The sequence below is a fragment of the Molothrus ater genome, chromosome 7, assembly GCF_012460135.2.
Source record: "Molothrus ater isolate BHLD 08-10-18 breed brown headed cowbird chromosome 7, BPBGC_Mater_1.1, whole genome shotgun sequence".
In the NCBI taxonomy this organism is placed as follows: domain Eukaryota; kingdom Metazoa; phylum Chordata; class Aves; order Passeriformes; family Icteridae; genus Molothrus; species Molothrus ater.
This window is the reverse complement of record NC_050484.2, coordinates 32,638,631-32,653,267: the sequence shown is the minus strand read 5'-3', so window position 1 is coordinate 32,653,267 and position 14,637 is coordinate 32,638,631. Positions and strand designations below refer to the sequence as shown.

The 14,637-nt window shown below is 42.4% G+C and overlaps 1 protein-coding gene across 2 annotated transcripts in view; it reads right to left on the bottom strand.

The window, feature by feature from the left end:
- The window catches only part of SPOPL (speckle type BTB/POZ protein like), a 33,245-nt gene extending 19,253 nt beyond the window's left edge, over window positions 1-13,992 (bottom strand). The window contains exon 1 of one of the 2 annotated variants that reach the window (XR_004980520.2): window positions 13,810-13,992. The gene's annotated coding sequence lies outside the window, so the exon portion shown is untranslated. The remainder of the gene's footprint in view (window positions 1-13,809) is intronic. The other variant, XM_036386641.2, reaches the window with a different exon arrangement.
- Between the last annotated feature and the right edge of the window lie 645 nt (window positions 13,993-14,637).

Genomic DNA, 14,637 nt, shown 5'->3' with positions numbered 1-14,637 from the left:
TTATTTCTGCCACAAAACATTTTCTCTTAGTACAGAAAGTTTCTTTAAACATATCCTGCTATCACTTAGAAGCAACCATCTTTCTGCAACATTTGACTGCTTCACTGTACAGCTCTTTTTAGCTGTGATAGAACAGCATTAATTGTCTTCCTCAAAAGATGTGATTGCACATCACTAATCATGATGGAACTCTCCAGGGATAGAGCAACACTTAGAAACAAGGTTTTATGCAAACACTGGTAAAAGCCACTGCAAGAGCATGTACAATTCAGTCATGATGTAACAAGTTCATTATTCCTACAGGAAGAATTCTGCTCTGTGAAATGCTGTGATCCTCACGGGGTGTTTTCCCCTCTGCCTTTCTGGTACTGCTTCTCACTCATGGTATGAAGCAGCCCTTCCACATCAAAGCCTGCTGACAGGTGATTGCTCTGAATCACAGAAGAGCTTGAAAAGAAAGCTAATTCTCAGTTTTTACCAGATGAGGAAGCAGATGCTTTATAATAATATGCCTTAATGAATCTCTACCAACAGATCTGCTATGACAGGGTGAAAACAAAATACTGAATAGGTCTCCTGTAAGATATGGATCCCTGAGACATTGAAAACTAATCATAAACACAATTCAGCTGTCTTAAACAAATGAGTTCTCCACAAATAAAACTAATATTTGTGGCAACATTCAGTACTTCATTAGTACTTTCTATAAATGAAAAACCAACATCATCCCTAAATTTAAGATAACTGAATTTGTTTGCTTCATGTTTTTTTTAAGTAGGAAACACATCTATTGTGCATGTTGTGTTTACATAGTTTTTGCTTACATGTTTACAATTGGTTTTGATTCTCTGTACAGAACCACCCAGAGTAAAATTCCTGGGAAGGATACATACGAACTGCTTTAATAAAGAAAATATTAGCACTTATCTTACCATTACTTCTGGAAGCACATCCTACTCAGTGGTGACAACTGAAGCTGTTACCCCAATGCAATGGATTTTGAGACAGAACTATATCCTGAAAAGGTTAGAAGAGCTTACCTCAGCCTGACTGACCCTGCTTGCTGCTCCTTGATTCTCCAAAGCTAAAGGCAAGAAGAATACTGCCCATCCCTTATTCTGTCATTTGCATGAGATGCACAGGACTGTCTCTTCTCTCATCTCTACCTCGATTCTTCAGCCCATTAGACCAGTCAGCTCCCAGTAACCATGAAGGAGCAGCAGATCTGAGTCAAATTTGCTCTGAAGGGGTTTCTAAATTGGAAAAGCCTGAAAATAACTGCTGCACACAATCTCTTTTAAGAAAGTGTTCAGTGACCTTGGGCCAGCTACCAGTAGTTATCTGCCCACTCCCCATCTCACAGCTAAATCAGCTTGATTCACTGAGAATTTAACTCTAAGCAAAGGTAGTTATTTGCAATTATTTTCAGGTCCATCTGTTGCCTTGTCTCTGTACCTGCTCTACCCATGGCAGCTGTGCTTCAGAGGCTGCTTCCACCTGCTGCATGGCCTTTATTTAAGGAAGGCCTGATTTTACCCAAGTACACTTCTCAGGTCCTTCTGAACAGCCTCAGCTTTTTGTAAGGTTTCCCCTTTACAGCACTAGCACCAGAAAAGTGATTTTCACGACCTCCTGATACACCTCTGAGGAACAGATTAACACTTCACTTTTTTTGCATGGATTTACTAAGCCAAACACATTTTTAGACTGAGAAAACTGGCAGAAAGCAGTAACGTTAAATCCTTGATACTGGGAGTCTGTGTTGAGGAGCCGTCTGTATTTTTTAGTACGTCTGAGCACACAACTTAAACAAAACAAAGGACCAACCAAGACAAACTGAATAATGGGAGAATGAATAAACAGAGCTTCTGATGCTCTGTTAACATGTACCAAAAGGGAGAAGGATGGAAATGGTCTAGCAGTACTGCAGATCTGCCCTTCATTTAATCAATCAACTGGGATTTGGGTAGGGTGATGTGGATATTTACCAGAGCTATAAGGTGAGAGAGAACACAAGCTTTCAAGATGCTGTCCTGAAGTGTAGAGGAGTTTGGAGAAGGACTTTTGCAGTCTTTAGACTGACAGCCAGACCACACTGAGTGGCCACCAATGTTCACCAGGGCAAAGTGGACCCTGCACAGGCAGCCTGAAGGTGAGAACAGAGATGCAACTACACACCCTTTGTTCTACAGTGCTCTACGTGGGGAGAAGACTAAATACTACTCTGAAGAAATTGTTTATGAATCATTGATCAGCCACTGTCATCAGCTCTGATAAAATGGTTTTCCAAATACCAAGCCCTCATCACAGCCTATTAGACCAACTGGTTGGGAACAGAGAGAGCTGCAGTTCACAAAACCAGTCAGGGAACGACTGGGTGGAATTCAATCAGTGAAGTGCAGGAAGACAGGTCTGTTATCTGCAGGATGAAACAACTTAGAGGGACAATTTTCATGCTAGAACCTGCATTTATTACTCTGCAGGCTATCATGAACAAAGCAGCAGAAACGAGGGAACATTATCAGGCAATAGCTCCAAGAATTTTCAGGCAATGCTGTGCCTGTCTGGACACGGCCCAACAAACCAGTCTGTGTGGCCAGGCAGAAATGTCTGACCACCAGGGCAAACATGCACTGGAAACAGAAAAACAAGCTTTAATGGATGAAGTAAAAGAAGTTTCTGGTTTTCAAAAGGAAAATGAGATGTATTTTTAAAGGGCGTCAAGTTCCTTTGTTTGGAGATTTTTCTAATGAACTGATATACTCATAGTGAATGTTGTACAGCAGCCAGTGCTGATTTAATTCAGAGTTTGTGTTCATTGTCTTCATTGAACACTTTGTGTTCAAAAAAAAAGAAGAAAAGGTCAAAGATTCTTTGCTTGTACTTCCAGACCCCAAACATGATGAGCTTATCACTTCTTCTACAGGTCTGTTAATGAAGGTATTGGCTTCACCTGACAATCGCTCTGCATATAGACCAGATTCTGTTAAATTTGGATCTTCCAGGAGCTGATCCTCCTACAGTGAGCAAGTAGGCAGAAATAACATAAAAAAAAAAAAGAGAATTCTCAAAGCACATTTTATTTAGGAATTAACTGAAGTGCCCTCCTAGTCAAACAAATACTTATGCTAAACTTAAAGCCATGTGAAATTGATTATTGTTAATTAATTACCTGCACACACAGAGTAAAGAAAGTACAGGCTACCTTCCAAAATATGTATTTGCACATATTTTCATCAAAAGCTGTATCAGATCTCCATTTTCTCAACTTTTAAGATGAGATCTTAAGATTCAAAGTTACTTCCTACATCAATAGTACGACTTTTCAAAAATATTATCGTGTTTCCCCTGTCTGAAACTGAGTATTTATCAACATTATTCTAAACAAGGTCACTTTTTAACCTCTCGGAGCTAGACAAGAGCAAATTCCCAGTCTCTTACATCTTGTGCTGGAATTATCTCAACTTTTTCACTGAAAAAGTGACTAGCTTAAGAAAGCACCACATGTGTAGGAACAAATAAAGAAGAATTTTCTATGCCCCCCGTAAAAAGCCCACAAAACACTTGATAAAGGTGTTTGAAGAGCTGCCCTGTTAGGAGGATGCTGGGCCTGCCTGTCCTTAGGATCAGGAAGCAGACGCCAGGAGCTCTCCCAGAGCAGGCACAGTGCAGCAGGTGCACACAGGGTGTTGCACATTAAACCATTAACAGCAATGCTTTACTACGGTGGCAGGTCAGTGAGGGATTGCAGCCAGCACACTGCTGGTAGCATGGCTGAACAAACTGTCTGCTGCAGGGTACCCAACACACCCCAAAAGTCAAATCCAGCCTGCCACAATCCAACCCAAGGATGGTTCTCCAAGGGAATCAGTGACCCTGTCCTGCTCCCTCAAGAATGAGAAGAAAAGCACGTTGTGAACTCGGTGATCAGGTCCCGCTGAGCCTCTTCCTTCCAGCATCCCTTCTTTCCATGGCTCAGACCTCCAGGATCAAAGAGGCTTCCTCCATGGTCACACCAAAAAATTCCAAGTGCATGTACTGCATGTTCCACTCAGATGGTGACAATCTTTTCCTGAGCACAAAATGCAAAGCTGTTACGAATTAACTTCTTGTCCCCTCTCTGGAAATACTAATATTTCATCACTGGCTGAAAAAAAGATCACCTTCTAAAGTTTAACTGGAAAATAACACTCTGTCTGTCCAACTTTTTATTCCTAGTAAATACATAATTTAGAAACCAAATATAGTTTATGAAGTTTTGAGGGTTTGGCTTTAAAAAAAAAATCCGAAATAAGTCCTCCTTCATTCAGTAACATCAACTCCCAAAAACCCATTCAAAATAAACATGGTGTAGTTACAGGGACACTTATTTAATTTCCTCTCATTAAATGATCAGTGAATAAAGTATAACATGGCATTTTACAATTAATATGTAAGTGTTTTATATAAAACTATCATTATTTGTTCAAGGAATCTGTTTCATTTTTCAAATTACAAAGAAGGCAAATTCTTGGGAAAAACACCATCTTCCCACTTCTTAGCTGAGGAAGAATATATTTATTAATATAAAAAATGAAGGAAACAAACAAACCAAATCAAAATAGTTATGTCTGAAGTGAAAGACATTCTAAGGCCAAAGTTATTTCTGCACTGCCCCACCTGGACCCAGCTGGATCACCCAGTTCTAGGCAGCACCAGCTTATGAAGGCCAAACTATTTAAGAGTGAAAAAAGCCATGTTCCTTTCTCATTGATCACAGAAGGATTTGTGTAACAGCCACCCACCACCTGGGTCACACTTATTTGGTGGCATGAAATGCCTATGGCTTGAATTTTTTTTTTAAGAGTTTGTCTTATAAGCTAATTAAGCTTACATAAATTCCTATGATTTTTACTAGTAAGTAGAAAAAAAAATGAACTTAGCAAGAAATAGGATTGCTTTCTTAATTAGTAGGATTTGCATCCCTTCACAATTGATCTTTTTGAAATAATTGCTGTTTTATTTCCTAAACAGCTAACTATTAAACTAAGTTTCCTGCTGGATGATCCACAACACAATAACAGATGCCTGAAAGGTCTATTAAACTCAGGCAGTTTTCCAATTTGTTCAGTTATTATCTCCTCTGAAAACACACTTACGATATACCTACGAAAATTTAAATACAGTGTTCAGCATTTATTGATTTTTTCCATCACTGCATCATTTGAGTGAACAGAATTACTCAATTGCAATAACATATATCCATCCCCTAAGTTAGAAAACTTTAGGTTAAGGAGGTACTACACTTTATATTACCTGTAGTACTTCTAACATCAAAAATTTCTCCTTTTTGGGGCAAAAGAAGGGAACAGAAGTTGGGCTACACACAGGAAGCCCCTATGACACTTACTGAAGAGGCAGCCCATAACACTTAAAAAGGTTTGAGGCTTTTTTAGAACATGATATTAAAAAATGCTTATTTAAGTATATATTTGCTCTGGAACCATACAGTAGCAACTAAGTTTACACAAACCCAGCTTTGGGGCTTAAATCAGAAGCTCTGGCTGCTCCTGTGTGCTTCATGCTCACCGTATCACCCTTGCCATCCCACAGCTCTGCTGGAAGCCTGTGCCCTGCCAGGAGACACAATCAGCAGCCACACCACGAGCCAATTCATGACTCTCTCCACACTTTTCCAGTGAGGAAAAAAAATACTGCCATGGACTGGGCTGTGACAGCTGAGAAGCTCCATATATACCCTGTCACCCCTGCCTGGGGACAGTAAACTCCAGCCAGAGAGAGGGCAGGCAGCTGGGGTCACAGACATCTCAAAATAGCTGCAACTAAGACTCCAGAATTTAAAAGCACATCCTCACGGTGCTTCCAGCAAAAAGGCCCCAGCAAGGCATAACCCAGCACGTGGGAAATGCCCAGCTTTTCAGAAGGATGATGGTGCACCTATGACTGATGACTCTGAAGTCAGCAGCTCAAAATTAGCAAGGTAATACTATTAATTGTAAAAACTGTAAAGTTGCTATTTTCAGGCTTTTCTCTCAATTTTCTTTTCTATCCTAAGGCTTTGAAAAATAAAGTTCAATTTTACCTCAGCTGTGAGAAAGCCCAAGTGCTCAGCAGAGCTGGGGCTAAAACTGTCTAGTTTACATCAGCCAAGCTCACTGATAAAAATGCCTCAGCATTAGCCTTGCATTATTGTTCTGTAATACAGGAAACCCACTGTGCTCTGTACTAGCTATCCCAGACCATCCCCTACAGTAGTCATCTATGCATTTCCCTGGAGAAGAAATGCAAGATTATTTCTTACAGCATTTTTCATTTTCATTGCCCAGCCTAGTTTTACAGGACCCAAAAGAGGTGTATTTCCACCACGATTCCTCTTGGGAAAATATTCTATTCAAATAATCTGTTGCTGTCGGGGTTTGTTTCCTGGTATACAGCCAAAGTGATCTTTTCCCCTCCTTAGTTTCACTCCATTACTCTTACTCCAACAAACCATTGACATGTGAAAAGTATATTAAATGAAGACATTTTTTCCCTTAATGCTTCAGTTACACACAATCAAGAGTTCACCAAATCAAAAATGCTAATCTTAAACTTTCTTCTTTGCACTTGGAAGAGGAGTTTGTATGAGCCAACAGAAAGCTGATGCCAATTGTAACAAAGAAATATCTTTCTCTAGCAGATTCACAGCTAGTCTGGGGTGGTTTGGGTTGTTTTGGTTTTCTTTTCTTTTCAAATCCATCAGATTTGTGGAAAGCACTGGCCTGCACTCTCTGGAGAGAGGTGCTGTATTGTCATTTGCTGCAAAGGAGCTGTACAGAGCAGCAGAATGTTCTCCTCATTAACTTCTGCAGACTGGCATCACCTGCAAAGCTCACATAAAATCGGTACAACTGCTTTCAGCAGGCAAAAGCTCATACTCACAGATGCTCTCAGGAGGGGGCTGATCAGTCATTTGCTGCCCTGTTACCTCTCATGGCAAAGCAGTGGTCACATTTGTGCACACAGCTGCATCTTGGAGATTCTGAGAGTCACAGCTCATTTCAGGCCTCCTCTATGCCTGAGTGTCAGACTTAATGCAAAAAACAAGTGATAACTTAAAGCTAGGAAATTGAGAAAAAAGGCCTAAAACTCAATTCTGCCAGAGGACCAAACTGCATTTGATGTTAATTTGCCACAACAGTCTTGAAATTGAACTAATCCACAACAGCTGATTAGACACATCCTAGGAAAGACAGGTCAAGAGGTAGAGCTGCACAAACCCTTGCATTGGTGAATATGAAGCAGCAGATCTCTAAAAGCCATCAATGCAAGCAAAACTTAACATCTCAGGACTGGACTGCAGCTAAACTGGTTTAGACCCACAGAGATAAAGGAAATCCTAAAAGCTCATAGAATCCTAGAGTATCCTGAGTTGGAAGGATGACTGAGTGCAGCTCACAAATTAGTCCAACAGAAAATGGCTTCTGAATTTCAAAGACAAGCGGACAACTTCCACCATTCAAAAAACATCCAGGTGCTGTTTTGCTTATACTTCAGAATTTAAGAACCATTCTGATATAATCTGTTTGAGATCCCTTTTTTCACTACAAAAACAATCCAAAGCTTGGCAGTTTCCTGTAAGTTTCCCCACTTACACACTCTTAGTTGCTCAAGCCAGAAGAATATTTCCCAAGTAAGCAGCAAGGCAAAGAGGCTGGCACAGGCCTGTCAGGGTGGCCTGGCTGTGCAGTAAATAGATTTGGTTTCACCTTGGGTGCTGTCAAACAAGGCAGACCAGAAGCAGATCTGAGTGTGCTGCTTTCTGCCTCCGTGCACACACAGGAGACACAACCCCGCAGTGAATCATCCCACCCCACACACGCAGCTGAACGCTCTCCCAGAGCACAGAAACAAACAGCAGGAAAAAAAAGAGATTTACTACCAAGAAATCAAGAAGTCAGCCAACACCAAGTGCAGAGCCCCTCTTCACAAGTGACTCTGGAAACCCCTGAAGGCTCAGACACTGTAATTTATTAGTAACCCAGACTAACACTTGATGATGTTACTGCCATATATCTTTCCCCTCAGCACTCAGTGAGCAGAGTCTCACACTTGTTGGAGGGGATGGCACCTTTCCAAACACAACTGCTATTTAATCATTAAAAATGATGCCTGGCCTGTAAAACAATATTCAAAACCACTGCTACAGAATAAAAGTGGATTTTACTTGATGATCTCATTAATATAACTAATCATAGAAACTAACTCTGGGTATAAAGTTTGCCACACACAAATTCTGAGCAGTTTACTGACTATGGAAGCTTTTCTTTCACTTCTAGTTATATCATGCTTTCCTTCTCTCTTCCCTTCCTCTTTTTTTTGAAGGGGAAAACCCCCACTTCAGCAGAATGTTACTAAAAATGCCCTTTTTTGCCATAAGCAAGACAGGACCTCCCCTAATCACAAGCCTCTCATGAGATGCAACAGCATTCAAATCTTATTTACTGTATTTTTTACCCTGGATCAACCACCTGCCCAGTGGATTTTGCAAAACTTGTCTAAAATGTATTTATGCAAACTTCTTAAGTATAAGAAGTTTCAGTTTCTTAGAAACCATATCACCCATCACAACACAAATATTATTCTGCTGCCATTTTAATTTAAATTTGCTCGCTATATGCACATAAATAAACAAAAAAAATCTACCTTGACATATTCTACAGAGATCAGAAAAACCCACTGAAAAATAGATTTCATACATTTTATTCCTCTGAAACCACCATATGCCAAGTGCAGTGCCAGATCCAAGAGTGAGATCACACCCACTTGGACAGTCAGCACAGCAATGCATTACATTAACCTGCAATCACACAAATCAGCCAGAGATTTCAGACAGCTTCGCATTCAGAATAACATTTTCAGAACTGATATAATATTACTTTAAAAAAGTTCATGTAGACTCTATGTGGAACTCTCCAAATGCATGATAAAAACAGCTAAAACGAGGTATAAATCCAGATGTACACAAATAATTGCTGCAAGTAACTTTGTGCACAGCACAGACACACAAGTTAAAATGACTATTTTGTCCTGTTACAAGAACAGTTACTCAACTTGATATGTAAATATCAGTGTGCCCACTGGTATATCTGATACTTACAAAAAGGAGCTAAGATTTAATATTTTCATTGTATATTGCTCCATCCCTGAAGCTGAAGAAACTATATTAACCACTCATTATATAAATTCATTACAAACAAGTTCTGGTTTTATCATCAAGAGTTTTGATTACAAACAAGTAACTCTGAAATTAATCTCAGTTAACAAGGAATCTATCCGTTTTAAAATTTAAGAAAAACTGCCACTAAAGAGTGAGTTGCTGAGGTAATGTCTACATATGAAGTAATTCAGAGCCCTATTGTGAAGACAGTAAATATGTGTCTCCTCTAAAGAATTTAGAGGAATTATTAGCTAATCTGAATCACTAGATTAATTTATTAAGTGCTTGAAACAACAAATAACTTGTGTTGAGATTTTTCTTTGACTTAACCCAGTGGTTTTTAACTTAAACTCTGTGTACTGAAATCATCTGCATTTCATAGGCTACAGGCCATGCTAATGGAGAAAGCAGATTTATCAATTAGAAACCGAATATGAATAAAGAAAGCCAGGAAAATGAAAGCTTTTGTGAACTTTTCCAAAGAAAAAGTCAGCATGGAACAGAGAACTAGAAAGTAGAACACCAGATGAGAAAGTTATGCCAGCTATTCTTCAGGCCAGAGAAGCTCAATTCCAGTTGTTCAGGAAGCAACTGCTGATGCAACCACCCCAAACCCTTTTACAGACACCCAAAAAAAAAAAGCTTTCTAACTAATTTGCTACATTCAGCACACAAGAAAACAAGGCATTTGAAAGAAATCGAGTGCAAGTCATCACCCCCCATTTCCTTCATCTCCATTCGCAGCAAATCGATTTTGCAAAAGACTTGACCAACTGGTAAGTGAGCTCTTGGGAGGGGACCAACATTAAAGGAACTACCAGGAAGGAGGCCAAGGGAAAGCTTGGCTCCCAAGTTTCACCCAGTGATCCTTTCCACTGCACAACAATAAGAGGTTCCCACCCCATGAACTTTGGAAGTTTCCCAACGTCTGGAGACATTTACTCCACACACCAACAGCAGCACTGCCTATGCCAAGAGCTACTCTGTTGCGTTCTCCCTGGCACACAATTGCTTTTTCTTAAAGCACACAGGTAAATTGCACATCAAATGATACTTCACCCTTGAACTACTTAAGAATTCAAGTCACAATATAGTGCAAGGAGCAAATACCACATGAACCACGGTGGAGGAGCTGATGCAGACTGTTACAATTAAAACTAGCATGTGTAATATTTTTCACCAAAAAATTAAGTGATAAATGGGAGTTGCAAGGCAGTATCAAGAATAAGTAATCTAATTCAGGGAATTTGGATATGTGAGCTCTCTGGATTATTCCATGCCAATGACTTTCTGAATCAGCTGAAAGAGTATCTGACTTTCCACTACATTTCCCAAATGCTATATGCAAACACTCATCGCAACAACGTTGACAGATACATGCATGGTTGCAAAGTGAATCCTTATACAAAACATAAAAAACCTTGTAGCTGATAGAGAATAATTTTAAACCAGGCTAACAGAAAACACATTGGAAAGCTATTAAATTTGGATAAAATGGAAGCAACAGAGTTGAGGTTTCTAGCTGAGGGTTTTTAGGTTAAACTCTCTCCAATACTGCACATACACTCTGGCCAAAATTCCACCACACAAGTTGAATAGCTTAAACATTACCAAAACCCCACATTTATGCAAAATACTCACTCTGTAACACAGTTACACACACTCTTAAGAAACCCACTGAACTAAGGCAAGCGACCATCTTTTCTCAGTTAAGGACTACAACATCTAAATTACCACCACTAAAACACCTCCACCTCTCACAGAACTGCAACAAATCTCCACTAAGTACTGAGCACAAGCTGAATAAGACATTTCCTACTTCCATGTGAAGGGACAATTCCAATAGGAAGCCTTTTGATATGAGTGAGACAAGAAGCAACAGAATGTCACAGGAACAAGAACTGGAAATTTTCTCAAGAAATCAAAGGAAGGAAGGTCTCTTGTGAAAATGTACGTATTTGTAGAAGGGAAAGGGAATCATGGAATGGTTTGGCTTTGAAGGAAATTTGAAGATCATTTCATTCCAACCCCCTGCCATGGGTAGGGACACCTTCCACTGTCCCAGGCTGCCCCAAGCATGATCCAACCTGGCCTTGGACACTGCCAGGCATGGCGCAGCCACAGCTTCTCCGGGCACCCTGTGACCGTGCCAAGAGCCAAGACACAAGAGGCTCTTGGAGATCACAGGCGAGACCATTAGTCAAGCACTGAGGCAAATGCCTTCTATTTCATCCCAAAAATGCAGGGCCAGGACATCCAGGACAAAATGCACGGTCTTCGTGCTTTGATTGGGAGCACGGCATTTCGAAGATCCCAGGATTTTATGACTACAGGTACCAGGTTGCTGCTTCTGGGAAGTGTAACAATCTCACTTCAGACTTCCTTAGTCTCAACCAGGTTTTGCTAAATGCACAGGAAGCAGACTGCTTTTGACAAGGAGACAGAAATGCCCATAAGGAGCATATGAACCTGTCACAAAAACTGTGAGAAAAAAAAACCACCAAAAATATCCACTTGTCATCAACATGAAAATATAACAAAAAAGAAAAAAGCAGGCCGAGGTGGTTTTGTAAGGCAAGACACATAGAAGCCTATGCCTGGGCATGCCAAAGCACTTGGAAACATTCAACAGGACAAATTTCTAATTACCACCACCTCTACAACGGCATGGGATGCAAAGAGAAAAAAAGTGAACAGATGTGAAGAGATTGTATATGAAAAACAATGCAGACTGTCTGCCAAAGCAGGCAGAAAACCTGGGAAGAATGAATGAAGCGAGAAGTTAATGAGATTTAAGTGCAAGTCAACTGTTTCCTGTTGCTGTCCTCAGCTATTTCTTCTCCACTCCAACTTATGTTGATAATGACAACTGGTTTTATTCTCTCTACTGTATATTTATGTTCAGGTGCTTTTAAAAGCACAAAAAAACAACAGAGAAATACAACCTATAGAAAAAAAAAAAGAGGGGAAAAAAAGTAGTTTTATGTGATTTCAACTGAATATGCACAACTGTAAACAGCATGCGCTAACGGCTGAAATCAGTGATTAGAGCCAGAGAGAAAACTTGGTAGCTTTTCAAATTCATTTTATATTTGTCTATAGCATACACAAGTTTTTAATAGCAACAAGTAGCTTGCGCCGCCTATGCAAGTACAGAATGTAATTCTTTATTTTCACTGACAGTTTAAAAGCAGGCTGCAAAGTACCAAAGTTAAAAGTTTGGCAGAAAGCTTTTTCAAGGGAATATAACGCCAAGGATATTTCTGGATATTTAAAATCTCAGATTTCGAGAAGAGAGTTAAATGCAGTTTCTGCTGATGTACCAAAGCCTGACAAGTTTGCAGACTTATACACAAAAGGCATATTGTTTAAAAATTATTTTCCCTTTCCTGAGTAAATATCCCCTCACAGAGTGAAGGGGAAATAACCATGCAATAGACACACACTGGAAATCCTTCACAAACATTTATGGTTGTCCTCGCCACACATCCCAGAATGCCCAGAGAGAAGCCAGGTAAAATACTTTCAGAAGTGACAGTAACTGCTAAGTACCCCTCTAAAACGGCTATTTATTTCCAGAAATAATATAACTTCTAGTAAAAAACAGAAAAGGAGACATTTTTTGTTAACCTTTTTTTCTTATGGTTAAAACAAAATGCCTTGGCAGTCATACAAACGGTTTAGCTCAGAACCACTGTGGTAAAAATTCCTGTAACCATATGGGATATCTATCAAAATAATGCTTTCTGCAGAACTGATAAGAATAAGGAAGGACCCTGCTTGACTCTGTCACAGATTGTTCTTCCTGGCAGGAGGTTCGAGACAATCCTTTTTGTCCAAATACTATTTTTATAACTCTTGACGCCTATTTAGGAAAGAAATTAGGAATACAGTCACAAAGCAAAGCTACGTTTAAAACGGATTGCTGATTTCAGTATCCTACAGCTTAAAAAACACCGAGACCTCAGCCTGAGCGATATCGATATTTCCTTTGTTTTGCCGTTTTCCATTCTTTACGGTCTTTCTCACCTACTTCTGCCCTCGACCAGCCTCAGTGTGATGCAAATCCTCCCCGGACTCCCGGGAATTTCAGCAGACGACATCATCAGGTGAAACCAGCCTGAGTCAACTCCACTTCCTGACCAGGGCTAAGATGGTGCGCGCCGCCGGTGAACCGAGGGGAGCTTTGCTCGCACACCACCCACCGAACCCTGCCACAAACTTTGCCGCAGCCCAAACACGGCGAGCGACCAGAACAACCTCCCAGCCAACACCCCCCTCCCCCGCCGCCTCCTTTTGCTTTCTCACACGGCGTCAACTTCCCAAACCAAACCGCACTGGGGGGTATTGAGGGCACGGGCGGAGAACGAGCTCGGGGCTCTCCGCGGCCGAGGGGCGGGCAGCGCTCACCCGGGGCCTGCGGGAGCCCGAGGCGGGCACCGCTGGATGCGGGGATCGCCGGAGCCCCGGACCGCAAACAGCCGACACCGCCCGGCCCGGAGCACGGCGGCCCGGCCCGGCCCTCCCGCAGCACCTCGCGGCGCTGCCCGAGGCCACAACAAAGGCTTTTCCCCCCTCACCCCTTACCCCCGGCCCGGCCCGGCACGTACCGGATCGCGGCGCTGGCGGGGCGGCGCGGCGGGGCTCATTCCGCCGGGGCGGGGACGCTGTGACGGTCACCGGCGCCCGGCGGGAGGCAAAGGCGGCGAGCCCGGGCGGCGGCGGAGCCGCATCGCTGCCCCCGCGCCGAGTCCCGCTGCTGCCGGCCGTGCCCGCCCCGCGCTCGGCACCTCCCGGCTCCCGCACGGCCCCGCTCCCGCCGCACTTCCGGGAGGGAGCGGTCACGCGGCCGCGGGACGCGCCGCTTCCATCCGGGAACGCGCGCGGGGCGGGGCGGGAGCCGAGTGGGCCGGGCCGGGCCGAGCCAAACCGAGCCAAACAAAACCAAACGCTTTGGGTGAACGCGCCTGGGGACTCCAGCCTCTCCTCGGGGCTCACAGAGTTATCCCCGAGCACATGGCGCAGGACTGCGTCCCGATGGCTCTGGAGTATCTCTGCTCCTCACCCTCTCCGGGCAGTCTGTTCCAGAAAGAAGCTCTGCTCTTCCCCGTGCTCCAGTTGAGCTTCCTGTGCCTTCCCCTGGCCTCGTGTTCCCTCTCTTGCCCGTCCAGAAGGATGGGGCGCCTCTCCTGAGGGGCTGGGACAAAGGGATTGTTCAGCCTGAAAAGAGAAGCTTGGGGTGAGCCAACTGTGGCCTTGCAGTACTTGAGGGGAACTTACTGGGAAGATGATGCAAGGATATTTACATAGCACGTAGCACAGGACAAGGGGGAATGGGTTCAGATGGAAAGAGTGGGTTTAGGTCGGATATTAGGGAAAAAAATACAAATTTTGAAGGTGGTGAGGGCCTGGCACAGGTTTCTGTGGCTGCCCCATCC